Source organism: Apium graveolens, chromosome 9, assembly GCF_009905375.1.
Source record: "Apium graveolens cultivar Ventura chromosome 9, ASM990537v1, whole genome shotgun sequence".
In the NCBI taxonomy this organism is placed as follows: Eukaryota; Viridiplantae; Streptophyta; class Magnoliopsida; order Apiales; family Apiaceae; genus Apium; species Apium graveolens.
The window spans coordinates 273,918,260-273,931,019 of NC_133655.1; positions in this window are offsets into that span (position 1 = coordinate 273,918,260).

Below are 12,760 nucleotides of genomic sequence, written 5' to 3' on the forward strand. Positions count from 1 at the left end.
AAAACAGGGTTTAATGCGCATAAGAAATAAGTAAAAATTACTGTGCATGTACGTGTACCACTATCCCTAATTATATTGACTGTTAATATTCCGCCCAAACATATTCTGATTTAAAATGAGACTATTTTTAGATTTTATCCATAAATAAGTCAAGTAAAGGATCAGAATTTAATATCAGAACTTAGACTTATATCAGAACTTAACAGTCATCAGAACATGATCTCTTAACTCGAAAAATGAATGCCTATCTTTGTAATTCTTCACACAAATTCTGATATCGATTCTTCAGAACTTAATCATCAGAACGTTCAACAGAACTTGTCCTCATAATTTATGCAATCTGACACATAAACTGTTCATCTAAAATAACATAGATCACCACAGTAATTTGCATCATTCATATGGAGTGTTAGTGTGTGCATTAAGCTAAATATCAGACAAAGAGTAAAGTCTGATTCACTTCAGTACATCTTAAAAATAAGGCATAACTAAAACTTTACTAAAAATCTGTCATTATTCTGAAGCCGACTATTGAATGAGTTCATGCTTGAGTCCACCTCAACTGTTTTGTGCTAATTTTGTGCATCTTTTTAAATTCCATTTTACAGTGGCTTCTCAGTGTAAGTGAGTCACGACTGCTTATCAGAATTTATGCTATTATTAGAGTATTTCTCCAGTAATCATAGAGTGTGAAAAGTCACCAAGAAAAATATTTATTTGCTTTTCTGATGCATATTACTTAATACCAGCAATGCACTTGGGTCGTCCCTTCCACATTTTTACTCTAGATCTCAAAGGAGTACCTGATTTTTATTCCTTGTTTCTTTTGATAAGTGAGGTTTATCAACACTTAGTACATTCAACAGATTTACTAGCATCAGAACTTAACAGAAGAGAGGCATCATTCTAGTTTTTAACTTAGTAATAAGATAGACAAAGTAAACTCAACTAAGCTCAATATCAGAATTTGCTTGTGTCAATAGATTTCCACAGAAATAATTACTTCTAACATGGGATCTCTAGTGTATTGAAGACTACTAGGTCAGCATCTAGCACAGGTATCCTCATAGGATTGAATAGTTACATAAACAGTCATATCACTATCAGAGTTTAGAAAGTCACATCAGACAACAGTCAGTACTTAAGCAATTTTCAATTAAGCACAGAATACACAAAGAGAGTAATTTCTATAAATACTGATCATAAAGTCTGATGCATCAGAACAAAACTAAGCAGATTTAGAGAAAGAACCTGAAACCATTCCAAGTTCATTTACCAATCTTGTAAAAGTAGCTTCACACAGTGGTTTTGTGAAGATATCTGCTAGTTGTTGATCTGTTGGAACAAAGTGCAATTCCACTGTACCTTCATCCACATGTTCCCTTATGAAGTGGTACCTGATGCTGATGTGCTTTGTCATTGAGTGTTGAACTGGATTACCTGTCATAGCAATAGCACTTTGATTATCACAGCAAATAGGGATTTTAAAATATGTTAACCCATAATCCAGTAACTGATTCTTCATCCAAAGAATCTGTGCACAACAGCTTCCTACAGCAATGTACTCTGCTGCTGCAGTTGATGTGGAAATTGACTTTTGTTCCTTGCTAAACCAAGAAACCAATCTGCCTCCAAGAAATTGGCAGCTTCCACTTGTGTTTTCCTGTCAATTTTGCAACCTGCAAAATCTGCATCTGAGTAACCTATTAGTTTAAAATCTGATTCTCTGGGATACCACAATCCCAGATCAGCTGTTCCTTTAAGATACTTGAAAATTCTTTTCACAGCTGTTAAGTGAGGTTCTCTTGGATCTGCTTGAAATCTTGCACAAAGACAGATAGCATACATGATATCAGGTCTACTAGCAGTTAGATAGAGTAGAGAGCCAATCATACCTCTGTAATCAGTAATATCTACTGATTTACCAGTATCCTTGTCCAGTTTTGTTGCAGTGGCCATGGGAGTGTATGCACTTGAACAATCTTGCATTCCAAATTTCTTCAGCAAATTTCTGGTGTATTTAGTTTGACAAATAAAAGTGCTTTCTTCATTCTGCTTGACTTGAAGGCCCAGAAAATAGTTAAGTTCCCCCATCATACTCATTTGATACCTTGACTGCATCAGTTTGGCAAACTTCTTGCAAAGTCTGTCATTTGTAGAACCAAAAATGATATCATCAGCATAAATCTGGACCAGAAGTAAGTCCTTTCCAAGGTTGAGGTAGAACAGTGTTTTGTCTATTGTTTCTCTGTTAAATCCATTTTCCAGAAGAAACTGAGCTAAAGTCTTATACCATGCTCTTGGAGCTTGCTTAAGTCCATAAAGTGCTTTATCAAGCCTGTAGACAAAATCTGGAATATTTAGAATCTACAAAGCCTGGAGATTATTCAACATATACTTCTTCCTCCAATTCTCCATTGAGAAAAGCACTTTTCACATCCATTTGAAAGACAGTAAACTTTTTGTGAGCAGCATAAGCCAAAAATATCCTTATGGCTTCCAATCTAGCAACTGGTGCAAATGTTTTATCATAATCAATTCCCTCCTGTTGAGAATATCCTTTTGCAACCAGCCTTGCCTTATTCCTTGTAATTATTCCATCACTATCAGTTTTGTTTCTGAATACCCATTTTGTACCAACAACAGATCTGTTCTTTGGTCTTGGCACTAGGGTCCAGACTTTGTTTCTTTCAAATTCATTTAACTCTTCCTGCATTGCTTGCACCCAATCAGCATCTTGAAGAGCTTCTTCCACTTTCTTTGGCTCAGTCTGAGAAAGAAAAGAATTGTAAAGACATTCACTTGAAGTAGTTGTTCTAGTTCTGACACCTGCATCAGGATTTCCAATTATCAAATCAGGTGTATGTGATTTAGTCCACTTCCTTGCAGATGGAAGGTTTTCTCTAGAACTGGATGCTCCCCCATGATCCATGATGTCTTCATTAACATTTTATGATACTCCCCCTGAAACTATGCTCTCTGAGTTGGATTCTTCAGAATTTAGATTTTCAGAACTATCAGAACTTGACTTATCAGAACTTGACGAATCAGAACTTGAAAAGCCAGATGTATGTTCTGATGCTTCTTGAGATGTGGTTAGATCTTGAGTATGCTCCCCCTGCATAGGTGCATCTTCCTTTGGCGTAGTCACCACAGTTTCAATAACATCAGAGTTTAATCCATCAGAGTTTGCAGTATCAGGATTTAGATTGTCAGGATTTTCAGTATCAGAATTTGAGTCTTCATTTTCAAATCTCAGCTGATCATGATCAATAAAATCTTCAAGTCCAGTAATCTTCTTATCATCAAAAGAGACATTGATAGATTCCATGACCACTTTTGTTCTCAAGTTATAGACTCTGAAGGTTTTTGTGGAAAGTGGGTATCCAACAAAGATTCCTTCATCTGCTTTTAGATCAAATTTGGATAACTGTTCAGGATGAGTCTTAAGAACAAAACACTTGCATCCAAATACATGAAAATACTTCAGATTTGGCTTCTTTTTCTTCACCATCTCATACGGTGTCTTTCCTTGCTTGTTAATGAGTGTTGCATTCTGAGTAAAATAAGCAGTCTGTACAGCCTCAGCCCAGAAATAGGTTGGAAGCTTTGCTTCATCAAGCATTGTACGTGCAGCTTCAATGAGAGTTCTATTCTTCCTTTCAACAACTCCATTTTGCTGTGGAGTTCCAGGAGCAGAGAATTCCTGTTTGATTCCATGGTTTTTGCAGAACTCTTCCATTATCAAATTCTTGAACTCAGTACCATTATCACTTCTTATTATCTTCACTGAGTCTTTGACCAATTTATCCAGTCGCTTGATATGATCAATCAAGAGAGATGCAGTTTCACTTATTGTGTGCAAGAAATACACCCATGTGTATCTGGTGAACTCATCCACTATGACCATAGCATATTTCTTCTTTGCAATAGACATGACATTTACTGGACCAAATAGATCAACATATAGAAGGTGATAAGGCTCAAGAATTGATGATTCAGTCTTGCTCTTGAATGAGGATTTCCTTTGTTTAGCCTTCTGACAAGAATTACAAAGGCCATCAGGAGCAAATACTGACTTTGGCAATCCTCTCACAAGATCTTTCTTGACTAGTTCATTTATAATGTTGAAATTTAAATGAGAGAGTTTCTTGTGCCAATTCCAGCTTTCTTCAATTGATGCTCTACTCATCAGACAGATTGCAGAACCATCAGTACTTGTTGAAAGCTTGGCTTCATAAATGTTACCATGCCTGTATCCTTTCAGAACAACTTTACCTGTAGATTTACTTACAACTTCACAGTGTTCTTCAAAGAAATCCACATGATAACCTCTGTCACAGATTTGACTGACACTCAGCAGATTGTGTTTAAGTCCTGAGACCAGAGCTACTTCTTTAATGATGACATTCCCAAGATTGATATTACCATATCCCAATGTTTTTCCAATGTTGCCATCTCCATAAAAAACACTTGGGCCAGCCTTCTCCACAAAGTCTGATAGCAGGGCTTTATTTCCAGTCATATGTCCTGAGCATCCACTGTCCAGAACTAGGATGTTTTTCCTGTTGCCCTGCAATCACAAAGACCATTAATTATTAGTTTTAAGGACCCAGACATGCTTGGATCCTTTGGCCTTATTAATTCTGTTAACATATGCAGCGGATTTAGCATCAGAGTTTATGTTAACATTTTTCTTATCAAAATTTACAATATCAGACTTTGAATCAGAACTTACACTAGAAGGAACAATGGTAACTTTCTTTAAAGAAGGTTTTATTTGATAATAATCATAGTACAAACTATGATATTCCTTACAAGTATAAATGGAATGCCATAAACTACCACAATGAAAACAAGGATTTTGTGGCTTATATCTAACAGACTGACTCTTAACTCCTGACTTTGAAGGTAAGGAGTTTATGTTAACATTCTTCCTGCAAAAAGAAGCCGGATGGTTAGAACTTCCACAGTTATGACACGTTTTCCTAGGAGCTTCAGGAACAGGCTTATAATCATTGCCTTTATTCATACCTTCCTTTCCATTCCTATTTTTCCTAGGTGATTTTACCATGTTTGCATTCTTAACATCTTTCAGCTTATGCTTAAGCTACTTCTTAGTCATTAAGCCTACGTTTACTTCAGTTATCTTTTCCTGTTTTAGTTTGTCAGAAGTTAATTCCTTTTTAACTTATGATTTCTCATTATCAGATTTTACAACTACAAACTTAACAGGTTTTAACTTTGGCTTTTGTTTAACAACTACAGGCTTAATATCTACAGTTCCTTTATCATTCTTATCATTTCCATAACCTAAGCCCTCTTTCCAGTTTTCACTACTTAACAAATTCTGAGTTATTCTGCCAGAGTTAGTCCAAGTCCTGATAATCTCTCTTTCCTTTTCTAACTCAGCTTTTAGAGATTCATTCATTTTAAGCACTTCATCCCTAACATAGAAAGCATCATCTCTATCTTTCTGAGTTTAATGGAACATGACTAACTCTTTTTCTAAATAATCATTCCTCTTTTTGCAAGCAAGATTTTCAGAAGTTAATCTTTCACATGTTAAAGTTTGATCTCTATAACTAATAAACATGGTTTTAAGATATCTTCTCAACTCATTAATATCATCAGTATGAAAGGCATAAGTAGTTTGAGGTACCTTTAATTCAGCAGCTTCAGAACTGCTTTCAGCACTTGCCTTATCAATATTTGCCATTAAGGCATAATTCTCCTCACTTTCAGAATCTGAGGTGTTTGTCCAGCTTTTCTTCTTTGTGACAAGAGCCTTGCCTTTGTCACTCTTCACTTTCTTGCAATCAGGAGATATGTGGTCTTTCTCACCACAGTTGTAGCATTTGACATTTGTATAATCTCCTCTGTCAGACTTTCCTCCTCTGCCCTCAGATTTTCTGAAATTCTTCTTATCAGAACTTGTGCCTTTCCTGGAAAACTTCTTTCCCTTCCTGAACTTCCTGTATGCAATCTTTGTGATTCCTTTCACCATAAGAGCACACAGCTTCATCATCTCTTCATCAGCATTCGTCTCAGGCAAGCTTTCAGATTCTGAGTCATCATCACTTTCAGAACTTGATGACTCGGTATCAGACTTTGTGAAGAGAGCTTTACCCTTGTCTTTCCTTGAGGTAGCTGCATTGGGGGATTCTTCTTCAGCCTTAAGAGCAACTGTCCTTGACTTTCCTCCTTTCCTCTTGCTTCTTTGTTCCATCTCAATTTCATGAGTCTTGAGCATTCCATAAATTTCATCAAGAGTTGTTTCATCAAGATTATAGTTGTCTCTTATTGTTGTTGCCTTCAAATCCCAACATTCAGGAAGAGCTAACAGGAATTTAAGGTTTCAATCTTCAAGATCATACTCCTTATTAACCAGTGACAAATCATTCAAGAGTTTGACAAATCTATCATATAAATCAGTCAATGACTCATTAGCCTTTGAGTCAAAGTGTTCATACTCTTGAGTGAGTATTGTCTTCCTATTCTTCTTAATCATATCCGTTCCCTGACATCTTGTTTCCAAGACATCCCATATCTCCTTTACAGTCTTGTAGTTTATTACCTGTTTGACATTACATTATCAATAGCACTATGCAGTAAGTGTCGTACCTTAGCATCCTTAGCAATTGATGCGATATCTTCAGCAGTGTAATCACTCCTCTCTTTTGGTACAGACTTTGCTGCTTCACCTGTAACTACAACTGCGAGCTTGGTTGGTTTGTGAGGCCCTTCCATGATTCTATCAAGATATTCTGGATCTGTAGCTTCCAGAAACATTGTCATCCTCACCTTCCATATGGCATATTCAGATGGTCTCAATATGGGAACTCTAATAGTCTCATATCGACTTTAAATTTGTGTTTTTGGAGGTTCTTCAGCTTTGGTGGGCTTAGTTGGAGTTTCTGCTTCAGACATGATTGTGTTTGGATCTTAAACTGTTTGTGTGTTAACAGATAGGCTCTGATACCACTTGTTAGGTCACACACACACACACACTGTAGAGGGGGTTGAATACAGTGTATAGCACAATCAAATCGAACTTTAATAACTCAAGTAACAGGAAAAAAACTTTATTGAAACAATAAACTCTGTTACAGTATGGAACTGTTCTCTCTCAGTGATGAACAAATATCACGAGAGCTGCTAGGGTTACAAAAGAATAATCTTCTCGATTGTGATAACACTTATAGTGTAAACCCTATCTCTGTGTTTATATACTACACAGTTACAAGAAAATCGCTAATTGATATGGAATATAATTCTGCTTCCTAAAATATATCAATTAGATATCTTTTCTTCCAAGTATTCTATTCTTTATAGAATTCCTTCTTCATGCATATCTCTTCTTATGTTTGTCTCGATCTTCTTTCCTTTAACTAGTTGTCTTCCTTATCTGAACGTCCTTCAGTACTTAAGTTCTGATATCCATCTTCTGATGATTATCTCCTCATAATATAAGTACTGATATCCTTAAGTCCTGACTTCCAGTAAGTACTAATTTATCCTGTTTAAGTAAGATCTGAAAACTAAACATAAATCACATTAGCCATGACATTATCAAATATATCTAACAGTGCAAGAATAGTTTACACAATTGCAAATAGGTATTGGATCAACAGAATCCAACTGATCCCATAGCATTTTGATTTTAGTAAAGAAATTAAAGATATTATCATGAGACTGCTTCAAATCATGAAGAGATTGTTATAGTGAAAACAATAAAGTTCCAGAAGATCGACCATATTGTTCCTCTAAATTCATCCAAATTTATCTAGCAGTTGAGAAATACAAAACACTTCATGCAATATCTTGATCTAGAACTCCAAGTAACCAATAAATTAACATACTATTATACATCCATGCCTTAAAATCAGTATGTGTAGTCTGAGGTTTCTCAATACTTCCATTGTAACACCCCCAAATCCGGGGTCGGGGATTCGGGTTGTCACGAGTTCCATTTCCCTTATCAATACTTAATCTTAACAGTCAACCAACTACTGAGTACTGTGACCCCAGAATATACACACACACACCACAAGTTATAGTCTCAGAGATGAATACCAAAAATAACACAAGTCATTTTATTCCACAATTATAAGTCATTACACCTCAAAAGGGTTTCTGAATAAATTTACATATTCTTTGCCATTATTACAATTCATAATATACATAAGTCTGGTACATCAAATGTTGAAAGCCTAGCCTATTGGTAGCTCCTACCTCAGCCACAACGGCATCAACGCCTACAGGAAACTGCGGAACGTTTCCTATCCGCTCACAAATTGGGAGCTTGGTCCTGCTCATCTTATATATCTGTTGTTGTGTGATGAAAGAAGAAAGCAAGGGTGAGCAACAAGCCCACCTAAATAATATGTATAATAATTTACAATATATGAGCATTCTCATAGTACTCATGAAAGTCTTGGTCAAGAAGAAATGAACCAAGTTTGAAATCTTAATGCGACAAAGTCGCAAAATATTCAGTATATATATACATATATACTTCCCAAATCTTGGAAGTCCTCTTCCATGCATAATTCACACAGAGTTCCAGTGTATAACTATATAAAATATCGTTACAAGGTGATCTCATATATCTAACCTTGTCTTAACGTTTTTCTGAAAATCTTTGTCATGCATAAGATAATCATTTACTAGATATAAGTTGAAAAGATGAAGTTACAAGATACTCCAATATACTTATATCTTTTCCGAATACTACTTGAACTACCACCGTTCAAGGTATAACCAGTTCAAAAGTTCATCACATAGATGAGACTACAAGATAAGATTTGAATAGATTCAATCTTTGAAATATCATTCAAAAGAAATGAAGTTACGAGATACTTCATTAAGTCCTGATATATATATATACCTATATATATATCTCATACTTTCCTCGGAAACCTCTATTATGAAAAATATAAACAGAGTTATAATATCCAATGAATTTGGAAAGAAGAAAACCTTGGCATAAACCTGATATCTTGCTGATCTGGCAAAGATACCAATAAGTAACCTTTTCTACTAGTAGATGGACGAATTCCCCATTGGTCATCACCCTGGCCGCATTAGGACCTATGCTGGACAGCCATTCAACCACTTACGCATTGATGGACTCCCACTGAGCCACTACACTTTCATGGATGCCCACTGAGCCCATGTTGCTTATGCCGACTCAAATAGATGGAATTACTTCCCGAACGTTGGGTAAGTAATCAATTCATTTATCAAAATAGCAACCTCGTTGCGAATATAAAATACACCACAGAGCCGGATCCCTTAGATTTTTGAGCGAGTATTCAAGTCCCCTTCAAAAAGGAAGATCCTAAATTTGAAAAAGAGTTTTGGGATCCGCTCTAACCTTTAAAAATCATTTTGAAGACTCGAAAACATTTTTAAGAATGTTTGGAGTAATGCTGATTTAATGAAATAAATCAGTCCCGATATATTAGAAAATATCTGAATATTATTATTTAAATAATATTCTCATAAGGGTGATCCTTATAAAAATAATCGAGGTAGGAGTTTTAAAACTCATATTTGAAATGAATAACAAATAACCAAAGATATACTTATACGAAAGTATGATCTTTATTTGAATAATCGAAAATAAGTTTAATTATTGAAACATTATTCTTTAATAAAATAAAGAATATTATATAATAAATAAGCAGATTCATGAGTCCTCGAATGAATATTCAAAATAATATTCATTCAATAAAATAAAACTATCGAATAAACCTTATTCGATTAATAGTTTTGAAAACTATATCTATATATATATATATAAATATATATATATATATATATATATATATATTATACTCGGGAACATCGACTCCCGGTTTAGAAATATGTTCACCTTTGGGCCCCCTATACTAAGGGTATACGCAACTACTGCTTATCTCTAGCATAGGTATTATGCAACTTATAAGCAATTGAGTCAACAATTAGATATCAAGATTACGAAACAGACATGCATATATACCATATCAGCATGCTCCAATATATCGCAGGATTTGCTAATAACATTCATGCACTTATCACAAGATAATGCATATACATATATACATCACAACAACAGTATAACGGGTAGAAAACTTGCCTAAGTGCTCCGGGGTAGACTTAAAGCTTAGAGTGGGTCCAGTAACCTCTGAACAATAACATAAGCCGGAATTAAACCACGGTCGCTTAAGAAACTAGACTTTATCCCCTTAGACCCTAACGTTCGCTTATACGCTTAACGATTTGCGTTAATCGTTCGCACACCCTCGGCTCCACCAATTTTAATAAATTAATCATTACGAATTTTAAGGCGAATATTTCGCGAGTACTCTACCAACTTCCTAATCCACCTTACATAATTTTTCCGTAATCCAATTAGTCTTTTAGGGGACTTAAACAAGGTCTCAAAGTAAAGCGAGGGGTAAACATTCGTTCGCGAAACGCCGTTACTTAAAACGGTCGTTTCTCCTAAACCGTAAATCGGAACCAAGCGATCCACATATCAAAACGAAGCTTACGATACGCTCTAGCTAAACATGGAAATGTTACAGATTTTTTGTTAAGTTTTATTTACTGAACATTAAGAACAAGCAGTTGAATAAAAATGGGCATTACGACGGCTATATTTACGCGATTACCAATGTTTAAACTACTCCAATTAACCACCAACCAACTCATAACCATCAATACAACAAAACTTCACCTAAAACATACCACATCAGTCCATAACCTCCAAGTTTTTCAACTCAAACAACCACAATCAAGACCTATGAACTATAATCAAGCTTCAATTACCAAAACACTTCCAAATCAAACCAAACTACTAATAATCACAATCCATGCTTCTCATTTCACAAAACCAACCATTAAACTTAATAAAAAATTATTTAAAGGCTAGGTTTTGAAGTTTATACCTTCCTTGGGAGGTGTTAAGTTGCTAGGAAGCCTTAGGGAGCCTTCTACAAGCTTGATCTTTCCAAAGAAATCAAGAACACAAAGTTAGGCTTTGAAGTTTCTAAGAGTCTGATTGAAAGAACTGTAAAAATGAGGGTCTTACCTTGCTTATTTGGACAAGACTTGTGAACAAGAGTTGTAGGCCATCTCAATACCTTTCCAACGAGCTATATAACATGATATTTGAGTGAGAAATGAAGGAGATACAGCAGTTTTAATATGCTGGTTCTGTTTTGGCCAAGAGCAATGGAAATGAGGGAGGAAATACTTTTGATTTCTTGTGTTGGTGGAATAATGTCATGGATAATGATGGGTTGTCTTGATATTTTGCTAGGTTAATAATAAACAAAGGAGTTAGTGGAAGATGATCTCACCATTTGCTATGTGTTGGTGATTTGTGGTGAGATGAGATCATCCCTAGTTAACTATATAATTAACTAGTCATTCCTTCCTAACTATCACTTGGTTTCTTGTTTGATCAACCATCCACTTGCCTTGCCACTTGCAAAGGTATTTACAAGAGTCGTTATTCATTTCTTTGTCCGGTTATCACTCAATCTCGTTGATCATTTGGTTAAATACCTTAATGGTTTTATTGATAAAATCTTCTTGGTATTTTTAATACCTAAATTAATTCTCCTTTATAATCCTTAAATTTAAAATCCTTCATCTTAATATTAATTTCTTAAATCCCTTAATGTCTGGTGGAAATCTCGGGGAAAAATAAAAGTGCTCATTTTCGAAATCCGACGGCTTTTACATACACTTATTTTCTTTATGGAATACTAATACGATCTTAGAATTTCCATAACAGTACTCCTATATATCGTGGTCTGATAATTTTTCTTAATCAGCATTGTCAGCAAAAGTTACTATTCATCCGGGTTTCAAAAATTTCCAAAAATTGGGGTTATTACAGTCTCCCCTCCTTAAAAGGATTCCGTCCCGGAATCAGATAGAAAACAGTTGGGGATGCTTTTCTAGCATTGTGCCTTCTAACTCTCAAGTCAATTTTCCACATTATGGTTCTATCACCAAACTCTGACTAGTTTGATAACCCTTCTCCTAAGCACTTGTCCTTTTTCGATCTATAACCCTTCCTGGTTGCTCCATATAGGTTACGTCTGGTTGCATGTCTATGCGCTCATACGCCCCTATTTGTCTGGCATCCGAATTACACTTCCTTAACATTGATACATGGAACACGTTATGAACTTGCTACAGGTTCGGGGGTAGGGCTATCTCATATGCTAACTTCCTAATACGTCTTAATACCTTACAGGGTCCAACAATTCGAGGGCTTAGCTTTCCTTTCTTTCCGAACATCATCCATCCTTTCTAAGGGAATACCTATAACTGCACTAGATCCCCTACTTCCTACTCTTTGTCCTTTCGTGTCAAATTAACATACTTCTTATGTCTATCTTGGGCTACTACCAGCCGCCCTCTGATTAGATCTATTATATCCCTGGTCCTTTGGACCACTGCTGGTCCGAGCATCTAGCGCTCTGCAACTTCATCCTAACATAAGGGAGATCGACATTGTGTTCCCTCAAGGATCTCATAAGGTGACATCTCGATAATGACATATGATCTATTATCGTAAGAAAACTCAATCCGCGTTAAGTGATCATTCCAAATTCTTTCAAGTCTATTTCACAGACTCTCATCATAGCTTCTAGCATTATAGCTTTTGCTTCTCAATACCCATTCTTTTCCAGTTCGTAATCGGTACTATCTTCCGTACAGAATACTATTCTAGATATACCTTTACTCGCTAGAG